The 14643-nt window shown below is 44.3% G+C and overlaps 1 protein-coding gene across 1 annotated transcript in view; it reads left to right on the top strand.

The window, feature by feature from the left end:
* MYL3 (myosin light chain 3) overlaps nt 1-13590 on the top strand; it is a 41584-nt gene extending 27994 nt beyond the window's left edge. Inside the window, exon 7 of the mRNA XM_028750970.2 lies at nt 11511-13590. The gene's annotated coding sequence lies outside the window, so the exon portion shown is untranslated. The remainder of the gene's footprint in view (nt 1-11510) is intronic.
* The last annotated feature ends 1053 nt before the right edge of the window (nt 13591-14643 follow it).

Consider the following 14643-nt stretch of genomic DNA (forward strand, 5'->3'; position numbering starts at 1 on the left):
ACATAGCATTTCAACAAGATCATCAATTTTTGCAGTTTGATGAACCAGAAAAGATCCATTTTTGCCTTTCTCAATTTGCATGGATAAGTAATTTTTAGCTATGCCTAATTCCACTACATCAAATTTCTTCTGTAACTGTGATACCACCTGTTCATATTCCTGTTTAGTTTTTGTAGAAATTAATACGTCATCTACATACACACATATTTTTGTTACAGAGTTTGCCCTTTCCTTTATGAACACACAATTGTCTGCCTTTCCTTGTGAAAAACCAATATCCAGCAATTCTTTTGCTAAAGTTTGGTGCCAATTCCTTCCACTTTGGTGCAGACCATAAAGGGATTTGTTTAATTTGCATACCAAACCTTCAGCGGCGTCTATGCCTTCAGGAACACGCATAAAAATTTGTTCTTTTAAATCTGCAAACAAATATGCAGTTTTTATATCTAGGTGATAAACGGAATGTCCACGCTGTGATGCATCTTTTAACAAAAGCTTAACTGTTTCATATTTTACGCTTGGTGAATAACACAAATCATAATCTTCGCCTGGAATTTGTTGAAAACCCCTAGCAACTAATCTTGCTTTGTACCTTACAACTTCATTTTTGTCATTCGTTTTAACTCTATAAACCCATTTCGAATCAATAAGTCTCATATCTGGGGTTTGTGGTACAAGAGACCAAGTGTTATGCTCTTTTAAAGAAGCTATCTCGGAGTTCATAGCTTTATACCAATTTGCAGCTTGTTGCTTAGGTAATTTCTGAACATCACTGTAGCTTTTTGGCTCAAAAACTACCTTATTGGCATACACAGTATTAAAATGTTCATCTGCAAATCGTTGTGGCTTCTGTCTCTTTCTATCTGAACGTCTCAGTCCAGAAGGAGAGTCAGACTTCTCAGACTTAATGGGACTAAGTAAACCACTAGTTTCAGGTTGTAAATCATTGTCAGATTGAAGAGGTGCCTGTAGGCTAAGCTCACGGTCAGAAAACTCAAGAGAATCTGACCTCCCCTCGGGTGCCTGTGACTTTAAATCATCAAACAATTTATCAGACTCAACAGGCTTTTTGTCTTTTCCCATTAATTCAGAAGCACTATTTCCTGCTGCTTCTTCTGCTGTTTCTTCCTCTTCTTCCTCAGTATTATTTATACCATCAGTATCTTGGAAGACAGCAACTCCATTCCAATTTACAGTTTGTATCATGCTTCTGGTAATATGAAATTTGCCAGTTGCTGGTATGTAAATTCTGTACGCCCCCTGCTGGTAGCCCATTAATTTTCCCTGGACACTACGTTCACCCAATTTTTGCTTAGCAGGATAATGCATAATTACATCTGAACCCCAAATGCGGAGGTATTTCAGATTAGGGCGTTTTTTAAACAGTTTCTCATAGGGGGTGACATCTAAACCAGTATGATAACTGCGATTTCTAACGTAACAAAATGCATTAAGTGCTTCAGCCCAAAAGTCTTTGGGCAGATTAGCATCATGCAGATACGTTTTAACCCCTGCCTGTAGGTCACGCTGCACAACTTCAACAAGCCCATTTTGCCAGGGACTTCGGGGGCAAGATAACTCATGAGTAGTCCCCTGCGCTTCCAGGAATTTCTCAAAATCCTCAGAAACAAATTCCCCGCCCCGGTCAGAAAATAGGTTCTTAATTGGTTTGTTAAAGTGCGTTTTTACCCAGTTGCAAAAAACTTTATACTTTTCAAATGCTTGGGACTTCTCAGCTATTGCATAAGTCCAACAGTATCTACTATACTGGTCTATCAGAGTAAGCCAGTACTTAGAACCTCCTAATGATGGTGGGAGTGGCCCAACTAAATCACAATGTACACGCTCAAATGGTTCAGTTACTTTCCTATCTGAGCACCTACCCTTGCGTGCAACCTTAATCTTATTCTTGCAACAGGATAGACATTGCATAAAGAATTTACATGGTTTTAAGTTGAGGCCATTAACGATATTCTTTGTCTTAATTACATCAGCAAAATTCAGGTGTCCCAGAATTCTGTGCGCCTCATGGACACACCCGGAATGAGGCCTTACATTCCTCAACCCCTGGCTTGACTGTGCTGCTCTGCAATTTATAGGCGATTGGGAGTAGGTGCGAAAATACAGTCTATATAAACCATCAGAGTCCCGGGCATACAATAAACGTTTGTTCCCATCAAAAAACTCACACATTGATTTTAAGAAACGCACAGTTATGCCTTGACGAGCAAAGCACCTTACTGACAATAAATTGTCCACTGACGGGCAGTAAATGCAGTTTGCTATTGTAATGTTTAAAGAGTCAAGTTTAACAGTACCTCTGCCAAGCGACTGCAAGACTTGTGAATTGGCTAAATGTACATTACCAATTTCCTCTTCGAAAGAAATAAACAAGCTTCGATCATTGCAGATGTGCTGAGATGCTCCAGAGTCTATAATAAAAGACTTCCACTTGGCATCTTTAATTCTTTTACGATTTGTAGTCCAAGCATGAAAAGCTCGCGGCTCGTTTCTGTCTTTACTATACGATGTCTGCTGTTGGGCTGACAACCGTGACTGACGAACAGAAACAGACTTGGGAGTACTTTGCTTTCTTTTGGCTCTGCAGTCCTTTGCAAAATGTCCTTGCTTATTGCAGAACCAACAACGCTTTGCAGCTTTAAATGCAGTTGTATCACCACAGGTTTGCATATGGCGTTCCTCATTCTTTCTGGAAATAGGAGTGCTTATGGCACAAGCCTCCCTTCTATCCAACTCGCCCATTAATCTTGCCGTTACCCCTTCCACAGTTAATTGTGCTGGTGGAACAGCAGATATCTGGCTAGCTATACCATCAAAGTCCTCATTAAGGGAACAAAGGATGATAAAAACATACTGAATATCAGGTATCACCATGTCCCTTCGAATTAATTCGCCGCGTATTGCCTCCAGACGTCTCAAGTGTGCTGCCAAATCACCACCAGGCTGCAACTTCGTCTGGTACAACTGCTTGAAAAACGTCAATGCAGATGCTGACTCTTTTCTAACATGCACTGCTGCAAGACTGTCCCACATTTCTTTGGCAGTTTTCTTATTTCTTATATAGACTACTTGCTGGTCGCTGACTGCCAAATTAATTATCGCCCTGGCTTTAGCATCTCCTTTCGACCAAGCATTAGTTACAGGGTCAGGAGGGTCATCAGTTACATAGGTCCATACTTCTCTAGAGGTCAAAAGCGCCTCCACCCGAAAAGACCATAAACTATAGTTCTCATCTGTTAGCTGTGGGAAGACCAGAGCCTTCTCAGCTTCAGGAACCCGGTCAACCATTCTGGAACTCTTCCAGACCCACAAAAAATTACACTAACAAGAGAAGGAGTTTTCAAACCTTTCTCAGAGTCCAAAAATATGCAGTCATCCACTCAGCAGCTGGGCCCATAACCAAAGATGTTGGCTATTTGCAGTATGGTAGCGCTGCAGATAGCTTGCTGGGGAGATCATGCATTAAAAATGAAAAGGACTCAAAAGTAACTTAAACAGGGTTTTAATAAGAAAAACAAAAACTCCATTTACACTAAATACATTAACAACCAAACCAGACCCAACCACCAACCCAAACCCCAGGGTAATGGGAGAGCTAGGTGCTGCTCCTTATATACTAAACCCAAATGCTGACACACCTTAATCAAATACAACTCAGCAGCACCTGCTATGTTTCACAGCTTTAAAGTTGGGTCTCGTTATCTTGCTCTGGCCCTTGCTCTGGCCCCTTTAAGATATACACATCGAGTGGAACAATGATGAACCTTTACATTTAAAGAAACCATTCAACAGGAATGAGTGCAGAGGAAGAAGACCAAGATCATCAAGGGTTTGGAAACCAAAACTTTTGAGGAACGGTTGAGCGAGATGGATATGTGTAGCCTGGAGAAGAGGAGATATGACGGCCATCTTCCAATATCTGGAAGGGCTGTCCATGGAAGTTGGAGCAAGCTTGTTTTCTGCTGCTCCTGAGGGTAGGAACCAAACCAATTGATTCAAATGACAAGAATCAAGTGGTTTGGGTTTCAAGTACACATTAGGAGGAACTTCCTGATGGTAAGAACTGTTCAACTGCAGAACAGATTTCCTTGGAAGATGGTGGACTCTCCATCCTTGGAAATTTTCCAACGCAGGTCGGATAATAATAATAAAAATAATAATAATAATAATAATAATAATAATAATAATAATAATAATAATAATTTATTTATACCCCACCCATCTGGCTGGGTTTCCCCAGCCACTCTAGGCAGCTTCCAACAGAATATCAAAATACAATAGTCTATTAAACATTAAAAGCCTCCCTAAACAGGGCTGCCTTCATATGTCTTCTAAAAGTCTGGTAGTTGTTTTTCTCTTTGACATCTGATGGGAGGACGTTCCACAGGGTGGGCACCACTACCGAGAAGACCCTCTGCCTGATTCCCTGTAACTTGGCTTCTCGCAGGGAGGGAACCGCCAGAAGGCCCTTGGCGCTGGACCTCAGTGTCCGGGCAGAACGATGGGGGTGGAGACTTTCCTTCAAGCATACTGGGCTGGGGCCGTTTAGGGCTTTAAAGGTCAGCACCAACACTTTGAATTGTGCTCAGAAATGTCCTGGGAGCCAGTGTAGGTCTTTCAGGACTGGCAGCCACTCCCAGTTACCAGTCTAGCTGCCGCATTCTGGATTAGTTGTATTTTCCGGGTCACCTTCAAAGGTAGCCCCACGTAGAGCGCATGGCAGTAGTTCAAGCGGAAGATAACCAGAGCATGCACCACTCTGGCGAGACAGTTCACAGGCAGGTAGGGCCTCATCCTGCGTACCAGATGGAGCTGGTACACAGCTGCCCTGGGCACAGCACTGACTTGCGCCTACATGGACAGCTGTGAGTCCAAAATGACTCCCAGGCTGCGCACCTGGTCCTTCAGGGGCACAGTTACCCTACTCAGGACCAGGGAGTCCTCCACACCATCTGTCATGGACTCTTGAGGTGTGATGTCTGCATTGCAGGGGGTTGGACTAGATGACCCTGTACCCCTCAAAGAGCTGCCATTCTCAGAGTGGTTTAACTATCAATCCCTGTTCCTAGGGAACTCTGGGAATTGTGGCTTTGGGCAGAGAATTGTTGTTGTTGTTGTTTAGTCATTTAGTCGTGTCCGCCTCTTCGTGACCCCCTGGACCAGAGCACGCCAGGCTCTCCTGTCTTCCACTGCCTCCCGCAGTTTGGTCAAACTCATGCTGGTAGCTTCGAGAACACTGTCCAACCACCTCGTCCTCCGTCGTCCCCTTCTCCTTGTGCCCTCCATCTTTCCCAACATCAGGGTCTTTTCCAGGGAGTCTTCTCTTCTTATGAGGTGGCCAAAGTCTTGGAGCCTCAGCTTCACGATCTGTCCTTCCAGTGAGCACTCAGGGCTGATTTCCTTCAGAATGGATAGGTTTGATCTTCTTGCAGTCCATGGGACTCTCAAGAGTCTCTTCCAGCACCACAATTCAAAAGCATCAATTCTTTGGCGATCAGCCTTCTTTATGGTCCAGCTCTCACTTCCATACATCACTACTGGGAAAACCATGGCTTGAACTATACAGACCTTTGTCGGCAAGGTGATGTCTCTGCTTTTTATGATGTTGTCTAGGTTTGTCATTGTGGGCAGGGAATAGGGACCTCCAAACAACTCTCAGCCCCCTGAACAAACTACAGCTCCCAGGATTCTTTGGGGCAAACGAAAGCTGTTTAAAGTGGTATCCTAGAGCCTTAAATATAGAATGCAGCTGATTTTGCCATTGCAAAGTAGCTCCGATCAGCTCTTCCACAGTCACTGAGTCCATATTTCTTCCTGGAAGAAAAACACACACAGAACAACAACAGAAACATCTGATTTCACAGAACCTCTGCTGATATCTTTTAGGCTCTTTTTGGGGGGGGGTGACCTAGGATGCAGCCACAACTTTGTGGGCAAAAGGAGAAAAAACAATCTGTGTGTCTTAGATAAATTAGAAAACAATCCAAACTCTGTACTATCAGTTCCTGTTTTCCTGCTGCTCTGGTTTATTTATCTGTCATTGCCTCCTGATCTTGTTTGCTCAGGGAGATCTGAAATTATCCCAGCTTGTGGGGCCGAAGCTCTTTAAAACATGGACTTTCATCCGGTCAGCAAAACCCCAGGGAGAGAGCAAACCAGAGGAGAAGATAAAGTCAGGATGCTGAGTTCGAGTGAATGACAAGGAGAAAGGGGACAGAGGACAGTTTTCCTCCCTCTCTCCTAACGCTGGAACTCAAGGGCATGCAACACAGCTGAGAGTTGGAAGATTTGGGACAGATAAACGATGGACTTATTCACGTACCACAGAGTTAAGCTATGGAACTCTCACAGGAGTCAGGGACAGCTGCCAACATGGGTGGCTTTAAAAGAGAATTGGGCAAATTTCTGGAGGAGGAGAGAAGGGCCACCGATGGCTTGTAGGCAAGAGGGCTATGCTGAGCTTTCACAGAGCCAGGAAATCCTTCTGAATACAGTGGTACCTCGGGTTAAGAACTTAATTCGTTCTGGAGGTCCGTTCTTAACCTGAAACTGTTCTTAACCTGAGGTACCACTTGAGCAAATGGGGCCACTGTGCCACCAGAGCATGATTTCTGTTCTCTTTTAATAGTTTTTTTATTAGATTTTCCACAATGATCACACAAACCACAAAGCAAAATGATACACAAAAACAGAAAAAAGTGAACAATAAACAGATAAACAATAACAACAAACTTAATTCTTCACAAATCCAACCTTTTAACCATCTTGCTTGACTTCCTCAAATCCCTCCCTTCTGAGTTTCCTTGTAATAAAAAGCAGCAGCTTTCCAATATCATTATTAAACTAAAGCAATTTCCAATTATAGTCCATCTTATTCACTTTTCTTAACATTCTAAATCCCATTTATTTAATTATAATTTAGTTTAATCCTAGGCCTGTTTGTTTCTTTCAAGTAACTTCTAATTTTTTATATTACAATATTTATTCAAATAGTCCTTAAATTTCCTCCAGTCCTCTTAAAACTCCTCTTCTTTCTGGTCACGGATTCTTCCAGTCAGGTCAGCTAGCTCCGAAAAGTCCATCATCTTCATCTGCTAGTTTTCCAATTTTTAGCAAGTAATATTCGGGCGGCCGTTGTTAAGAACTTTGCTTCAGGATGAGAACAGAAATCGTGCCCCGGCAGCGCGACAGCAGTGGGAGGCCCCATTAGCTAAAGTGGTGCTTCAGGTTAAGAACAGTTTCAGGTTAAGAACAGACCACCAGAATAAATTAAGTACTTAACCCGAGGTACCACTGTACTAGGGTAAAGCATGCAGAAGAATATACAAAATGCATCGCCAATTGGGGCGATTTGCTGGCAAGATGTGTGTTCTGGACAAAATGGAATATAATAAAGTGTGTATAAGGGGGAAATTGCTGCATGATGCTGAATTGAAAATTACTCAAAAGGACTTTTTAAAAAAATCAGAAACTGATGTAGAAATTTGGACTGAACCTAAGGCTGGAAAAATAAGGAGCAGAAAGAAAACAAAAATGTTGGAGTCCCTCATCCTTCCTTCTTTTCCTTTCACCACAGCAAATCACTGTGTTATTCTGATCTTCCTTTTGGAAGTACGTGATAGAGAGCAGAAAAAATTGTTTGGTCTGCTTTGCTCAGTGGACCAATAATATCTGGATTTGCTGAAGCAGCACAGGATTTAATGAAGCAGTTGGTAGTGTGCAAAAGATGAACACAGAAAATATATTTTTTATGTTGAAATCTAATGGAAAAAGTATGTTTTCTAGATGAAAGAGTTGAAAATCACCTAGGATTCTTATTTTACATTTTTAGAAATGTGCAGTTTACATTGCAAACGAGCACATTTTAAATGTGCTCACAACTTTTGCGTGCACACATTTTTTAAAAAACAACAACACAGAATCTGCACGCAAAGGAACAGATCTGCAACTGAGTTCCAGTGTTATGAAACGGGAAAGAACTGGCTACTCTGTCCATCTCTAAATATATGGAGTCCACAGAGTAGACCACAACAAGTAATTTGTGAAGGAACCTGCTGGATCCCTGTCCACTCTCTGGGGATCTTTACAGTCCATCCCTCCTTGTGAGTTGAGTCGCTCAGACAGACTCACTTATGATGTACCTTGGTTCTCAAACTTAGTTCATTCCGGAAGTCCGTTCCAAAACCAAAGTGTTCCAAAACCAAGGCGCGCTTTCGCATAGAAAGTAATGCAAAAGGGATTAATCCATTCCAGATTTTTCAAATCAACCCCTAAAACAGCAGTTTACTATAAAATAAATAAGACAGTAGATGATATTTTTTTTAAAAAAAAATTCTTAGCTGTACTGATGATAGTCCTTGTTTGGATGGGGGACTTTTATCCATTTCTGCAGTCACACAATCAATCAATCAATCAATCAGTAGCTGAACTGGGTTCCGCACGGTCACAAAAACTAATTAACCAAAAAAGCCTCAAAAACACAAAATAAATAGCAAAAACAAAAGTGCCAAATACAGTGGTACCTTGGTTCTTGAACTTAATCCATTCCAGAAGCGCATTTGACTTCCGAAATGTTCAAAAACCGAGGCAGGGCTTCTGATTGGTGCAGGCATCCTGGAAACAATAGCTAACAGCTGCATTAGACGTTCGGCTTCTGAAAAACGTTCAAAAATTGGAACACTTACTTCTGGGTTTTCGGTGTTTGGGAACCAAGGTATTTGAGAACCAAGGTACCACTGTATTAAGGGAAATATGGGGGACTTCCTGATGTGGGCTGTTCCTCAATTATAATTTTTTAAAAAATATTGCTTTGGGGAAGCTCACAAGCAGGGCATAAAGAAAACAAGATTGTCAATCCCAGCAGCTGGTACCGAGAGAGAGATACTGCTCTTGAACATGGAAGCTCTGCTAATTGGTAGCTGCCAGTAAAGGTAAAGGGACCCCTGACCATTATAATATAATAATAATAATAATAATAATAATAATTTATTATTTATACCCTGCCCACCTGGCTGGGTTTCCCCAGCCACTCTGGGCGGCGTCCAACAAAACACTAAAATACCTATTAAACATTAAAAACTTCCCTAAACAGGGCTGCCTTCAGATGTCTTCTAAATATCAGGTAGTTGTTTTTCTCTTTGACATCTGGTGAGAGGGCATTCCACAGGGCGGGGGCCACCACCGAGAAAGCCCTCTGCCTGGTTCCCTGTAGCTTGGCATCTCGCAGTGAGGGAACCTCCAGAAGGCCCTCGGTGCTGCACCTTGGTCTCCGGGCAGAACGATCCAGCTGTGGCCGACTCTGGGGTTGCGGCACTCATCTCGCTTTACTGGCCGAGGGAGCCGGCATTTGCCTGCTTCTGCAGACAGTTTTTCCAGGTCATGTGGCCAGCATGACTAAGCCGCTTCTGGCGAACCAAAGCAGCGCACGGAAATGCCATTTGCCTTCCCGCCGGAGCAGTTCCTATTTATCTACTTGTACTTTGATGTGCTTTCGAACTGCTAGGTTGGCAGGAGCAGGGACCGAGCAACGGGAGCTGCGATTGGCAAGTCCTAGGCTCGGTGGTTTAACCCACAGCGCCACCTGCATCCCGGTAGGCATATCTAAAACCATCCAAGCCCCCATCTCGCCAGGCAGCAGCAAAACCCACCACGTGGAAACCTTTGCTCCTTCCCTATCCCAGAGCTCGTGAGTCACTCTCCGTCTCTTCCGATACCTTTTCCCATGTGGGATGTTGTTTAATTCTAAGCCCACACACAGAGCAGCCTCCTTTGCTGGCTCCCTTTCTTGCACAGGCTGTGAAATCTCGATAATCTGGAGCAATTTGTTACATCCGGCCGCTGCTTATTTTTTTGACCCCTGGGGGTCAAGTACTTGCCTGGCTCACGGCCCGCTCTCGTCAGATAACTTACGGCTCCTATATAGGCACTTTTCCCAGATTCCTTCTTCTGCGACTTCTTGCCTTGAGTAATTCAGCGAAGTTTTAGCCAACGCTGCCCATTGCATCTATCTCTATCTCTATCTCTATCTCTATCTCTATCTCTATCTCTATCTCTATCTCTATCTCTATCTCTATCTCTAACTCTAACTCTAACTCTAACTCTGTCTCTATCTCCCTCGGGGGTTTGATATCTCCCCCCCCCCTATTTTTATTGATTTTCCACATTTATAACTGTCAGGGCCGCCTCAGGTCCCAGCTCACAAGAGACCAACGCCAAGTCCACTTTATTTACAAAAGTCTTTATTGAAGTACATTGTTTGTTCCACAGCCGAGGCGTGCAGCCCCACGTCTGTTACGCTTAGACCGCTGAAGTCCCCTCTGAATCAGTCCCGCCTCCACACCAGTTTAAGAGGCTTCTGCTGGTCCACCTCTTCCTGTCCTTCCTTTTCCGCAGGGTCTTTCTGCCCCCCTGGGTTCCTTCCCTCCTGCTTTCCCCTGACGCTGAGTCCCCAGACGCCTGCTCCCCCCTCCTCCGTGCTTTGGGACCAGGCTCCTCCTCCAGGCTCTCCGCATTTCCGCGCGCCTCCACATTTGAACTTGGCGCGCGTTCGCTACCCCTGACCTTCCTCTTGACAGTTACACTACTCTCTGTACTACTCTCCGCCCCTTCCGGCAGGACGTCTTGCCCCGATCTCCTTCCCCTCTCTGCTTCCTGCTCTGCTTCGTCTGTCACACTGGGAACTCCACCCTCTTCACTCCGTTCCGGCGGGGAAGCCGGTCCTGATCTCCCACTCCCACTCGGGGTTTCCCTGCTGCTCCCCTGCTCCTGACGAGTCCCCCCTGTGGCTCCCCTTGGCCTGACCAGGGGCGCCCCCTTTTGGGAATCCTCCGATTCACTTGAAAGACTCATGGAAACCCTCAAGTCATTGTCCTCCTCCTCCTCCTCGTTCCGGGATTCTTCCCCCTCGCTCTCAGTCTCCTCCCTCATCTGTGCCTCTCTCCCTGAACCCCTGACAATAACAAAAATAACATAAGAAAAAAACAAAACAAAACATCTTACAATACTAAAAGAAAAAAAAGAAAAACAGAAAAAAACCAGTCATTACTTCCAAAATCCAAGTTAACTATCCATCTATCAAATTATCTATCTATCATCTGTCTATCATCTCTCTCTCTCTCTCTCTCTCTCTCTCTCTCTCTCTCTCTCTCTCTCTCATCATCTATCTATATCTATCTATCTATCTATCATCTATCTATCTATCTATCTATCTATCTATCATCTATCTATCATCTACCTACTTACCTATCATCTATCCTAGCTATCATCTATCTAGCTATCATCTATCTATCCATCTATCTATCCATCTATCTATCCATCATCTATCATCTATCTATCCATCTATCTATCCATCATCTATCATCTATCTATCTATCATCTATCTATCATCTATCTATCTCATCTATCAATTGATTGATCGATCCTCCCCCCCAATCTTGTTTTAATTTCGCAGTAACAAATGAATAAAACTTTGTTTCCAACTTTGTTTTTAGGCCACGTCAACAGGAACTGGATACCGAGATTGGATTTCAACCGAACCCGTGGAATGAAATTAGTATTTCTAGTTGGAATCGATGCTCAGATTCCATCAACCGTCTTGTGTTTGTCTCTGTCCCTCTGGAATGGGGTCTTTTTCACTCTGTCTGGCCACTGGTCACCCTATTCCTCACATCCTCCGCCATGTCGTTCCCTCTGCTTGGAACAGCCACCTCCACTTCCTTCTCCTGAATGAGCCCAACCCTCTCCACAGACCCACTTCCACTGGTTTCTCTCCATCCCCTTAATTCTTTGGGGCACCTCCACCTTATCCCTGTCTTTATCCTGTAATAAAGACTACAGATCCCTGAGCTCGGATGCTGCGACTCATTGTTCTAGGCAAAGACCAATGCTGGCACTCGATTAGCTTGAAATTGTAGTCCTCTTCTACTACTAGTAGTAACACAATAGTAATTTACTACTAGTAGTAACACAATAGTAATTTACTACTAGTAGTAACACAATAGTAATTTACTACTATTAGAGATAGTCCTGGCAACTAAGCACTATTAAGCCTCTCTTACTGACATACAAAAAAGCATTAATCTTTGGCTCCTGTGTGTAGCTGTGCTAAAATGGTTATATCTAGCCAAGCTACCTCATGTTCCAGAGAAGTTAGCCATTTCACAAAAATGTTTATTGGGATGTATAATAATAATAACAATAATGATGATGATAATTTATTATTTGTACCCTACCCATCCAGCTGGGTTTCCCCATCCACTCTGGGCGGCTGCCAACAGAATATTAAAAATATGATAAGACATCAAACATTAAAAACTTCCCTAGACAGGGCTGCCTTCAGATGTCTTCTAAAAGTCAGATAGCTGTTTATTTCCTTGACACCTGGTGGGAGGGCATTCCACGGGGCGGGCACCACTACCGAGAAGGCCCTCTGCCTGGTTCCCTGTAACCTCACTTCTCAGAGGGAACCGCCAGAAGGCCCTCGGAGCTGGACCTCAGGGTCCGGGCTGAACGATGGGGGTGGAGACGCTCCTTCAGATATACTGGACCGAGGCCGTTTTGGGCCTTAAAGGTCAGCACCAACACTTTGAATTGTGCTCGGAAACGTACTGGGAGCCAATGTAGATCTTTCAATGTGGCAGCGGCGTAGCGTGGGTTGTCAGCACCTGGGGCAAGGCAAGTAATTTGCGCCCCCTAACCCGTGGATTTGTGCCCCCTAACCTGTGGATTTGCGCCCCCTAACCCATGGATTTGCCCTAACCCCAGATGTTGCGCCCGGTGCGGCCGGCCCCCCCTGCACCCCCCACACTACGCCACTGCAATGTGGTCTCGGCGGCTGCTCCCAGTCACCAGTCTAGCTGCCACATTCTGGATTAGTTGTAGTTTCCGGGTCACCTCCTTCAAAGGTTGCCCCACATAGAGCACATTGCAGTAGTCCAAGCGGGAGATAACCAGAGCATGCACCACTCTGGCGAGACAGTCTGCGGGCAGGTAGGATCTCATCCTACGTACCAGATGGAGCTGGTAAACAGCTGCCCTGGACACAGAATTGACCTGCACCTCCATGGACAGCCCTGAGTCCAAAATGACTCCCAGGCTGCACACCTGGTCCTTCAGGGGCACAGTTACCCCATTCAGGACCAGGGAGTCCTCCACACCTGCTTGCCTCCTGTCCCCCAAAAACAGTACTTCTGTCTTGTCAGGATTCAACCTCAACAAAGCCAAACCTCAACGAAGCAGGTTAGAAACAAAAAGAGGACTCTGCTTTTATACTGAGTCACGCCATTGCTCCTCCTAGCTCAGTGTGTCCCCACTGAACAAAAACAGTGGCTCTCCTGGGCTTCAGTCGAGGGATTCCAGGGATCCACCGGAAGATGCCAACGAGGATCGAACCTCACACTTCCTGCAGGTAAAGAAGAAGACATCAAACAAAGACCTTCACAATTTCTCCTTGTCCGTCTGGGAACCTGGGAACAGAAGGAGAAAAGTCCCCTCCATCGAGCGATCTGTTGATGACTAACAGTTGTCCATTTTTGCTGCCTGGTACCTGGATAATAAATATATGCATCATCATTTATTTATTTATTTATTTGCTTGCTGACTTACTTAGGAGTATTTATACCCTGACTACTACTCAAAGTTTTCTCTCTTTCTTTCATAAAATCTTTTTTTTTATTAAGCTTTAAAGGTAAAGGTAAAGGGACCGCTGACCATTAGGTCCAGTCATGGCCGACTCTGGGGTTGCGGCGCTCATCTCGCTTTACTGGCCAAGGGATCCAGTGTACAGCTTCCGGGTCATGTGGCCACCATGACTAAGGAGCTTCTGGCGAACCAGAGCTGTGCACGGAAACGCCATTTACCTTCCCGCCAGAGTGGTACCTATTTATCTACTTGCACTTTGACGTGCTTTCGAACTGCTAGGTTGGCAGGAGCTGGGACCAAGCAAGAGGAGCTCACCCCGTTGCGGGGATTCGAACCGCCAACCTTCTGATCGGCAAGTCCTAGGCTCTGTGGTTTAACCCACAGCGCCACCCGAGTCCTTATTAAGCTTTATGTCACAAATTAAAATTCAAAGATCATCATTTAGGACAGGCGTCAGCAAACATTTCTGGCAGGGGGTCCCTCAGACCTTGTAGGGGGCCGGACTATATTTTTTTTGGGGGGGGGGGGATGAATGAATTCCTATGCCCCACAAATAACCCAGAGATGCCTTTTAAATAAAAGCACACATTCTACTCATGTAAAAACACGCCAATTCCTGGATCATCCACAGTCTGGATTTAGAAGGTGATTGGGCCAGATCCGGCCCCCAGGCCTTAGTTTGCCTACCTATGATTTAGGATTTCCTGAATTCTTCGACTCCCCTCCACCCTGGTTACCATTATCAATCTTTTTTCAACTGCTTCTCTTATTTTCTCTATATTTTTTAAATAGTCCATTTTAACCATAATTTTTTGTACATTACAAGCATTACTCAAATCCTGCTAAAGTTTTTAGTTGTTTACAGTGTTCTCTTAAGAATGTTGTAAATTTCCCCCATTCCTTCTTAAAGTTCCTCTCTTCCTGGTTTCTGATTTTCTTGATGAATTTCACCATTTCAGCATAGTCCATCATCTTCATCAACCA

Source organism: Podarcis muralis, chromosome 12, assembly GCF_964188315.1.
Source record: "Podarcis muralis chromosome 12, rPodMur119.hap1.1, whole genome shotgun sequence".
Lineage (NCBI taxonomy): Eukaryota > Metazoa > Chordata > Lepidosauria > Squamata > Lacertidae > Podarcis > Podarcis muralis.